At 35.0% G+C, this 1,562-nt stretch overlaps 1 non-coding gene across 1 annotated transcript; it reads right to left on the reverse strand.

Moving 5' to 3' along the window:
- Positions 1 to 399: 399 nt before the first annotated feature.
- LOC126005168 (small nucleolar RNA SNORA51) lies at positions 400 to 532 on the reverse strand. Its single transcript, XR_007494340.1, has one exon. It is a non-coding gene; the product is annotated as a small nucleolar RNA SNORA51 (small nucleolar RNA).
- Between the last annotated feature and the right edge of the window lie 1,030 nt (positions 533 to 1,562).

Consider the following 1,562-nt stretch of genomic DNA (forward strand, 5'->3'; position numbering starts at 1 on the left):
TCTTGAGACCAATAAAAAAAAGCCCTAGTCTAGGGTTTGAACTACGACCCGCACAACAACCATGATCCCCAGTTCCAAAGGTCCGGCAGAGACAATTGCAACAGAATGGGGCTTCTGGAAACACAATAAAAGACACTATCCTAGGTTCTATCCTAGGATCAGTGCAAAGACCAACACCACCAACCACAGAAGATGGATTAAAATGACACTGAGGGAACAGAACTTCTAGAACCACAAAGAAAGACTTCATCATAAGTCCCACTCCTGGACCTGTACAGATACTGAGATCTCTAGATACAGAGGTCTTATTTCATTACCCAGGATGGAGCAGAAGTCTTCCAAACACCACAAAAGCTCCAAAGGGAGAATAAATGAACCTAAACGGAGTTTATAGTTTTTTTTTGTCCCCCAATTCACAATACATACCCGGCAAGGGGCCTGTGTTGAGGTGTATATGGGGTGCCTTTACTGTACCTCCTCTTTCTATACAGCCAGTGTAAAGAACACAGCCTGTGGTAAGAATTGGGAGGCCTTATTTTATCTTTTATTTATTTTTTTCTTTTCTTCAGGGCAAACTAAAGTTGTTTTTTTTTTGTTTTTTTTTTTTTTTGTTTTTTTTTAAGTAAGAATTCATTTAAAGGACAAAATTGATTAACATAATAAGGTAAACTAATATAACATAATATAGTGACATAACATAACATATAATATAATTAATATAATAATAATACATGTAAGTCAAAGAAAGTTTCTGATTAAAAACACAATTTTCTTTTTTTTCCATAATGGCTTACATATCTTTCACTGTAGTATTTTGGGTACATATTCACATTAAATCAGGGGAATACCCATCACCTAATATGTCCTCTTCTCAATCAAAAATCAAATATACTGAAAATAGAGTCCTGTCTAGAGGCTTCCAACCTCAGTTTGAGAGAGGATGTGAAAAAAGTAATTAAAATACCACAACAATACACACACACACACACACACACACACACAAACTATCGAATTAAATAACCAATAAGCACCACAACAATAAAAACAGGCACCACACAATAATCTCGGTTCTGAAATCAAATCATACTCAAGTGCAAAAAGAAAGAGAAAGACAAAACAAAATAAAATAAAATAATATTGGAGACATCAACCGTAATCTCCACACCAAAATAAAGACGTCAAAAAAAATAGATCATTTATTCTCCTCTTGCTGCTTTCGTGGTATGTGGAAGACTTCTACTTTATCTTGGATGGTAAAATCAGACCTGTTTCTAGAGATCTTGGTGGCTGTGCAGATCAGGGAATGGAGTTTATGAAGTCTTTCTTTGTGGTTCTAGCAGTTATGCTTCTTCAATGTCCTTTTTTTGTTTTTTTATGTATTCTAGGTGTTTCAGAATAGTGCTACCATTCTGTGTTTTTCTTTTGTCTTCTGACTTACTTCGTTTAACATAACATGATCTAGGTCCATCCACGTTGCTGCAAAGTCTGTGATTGTATCATTTCTAACTGCCATGTAATATTCCATTGTATATATGTACCACATCTTAATGATCCATTCATCT

This window comes from Suncus etruscus, chromosome 3 (assembly GCF_024139225.1).
Source record: "Suncus etruscus isolate mSunEtr1 chromosome 3, mSunEtr1.pri.cur, whole genome shotgun sequence".
Taxonomy (NCBI): Eukaryota; Metazoa; Chordata; class Mammalia; order Eulipotyphla; family Soricidae; genus Suncus; species Suncus etruscus.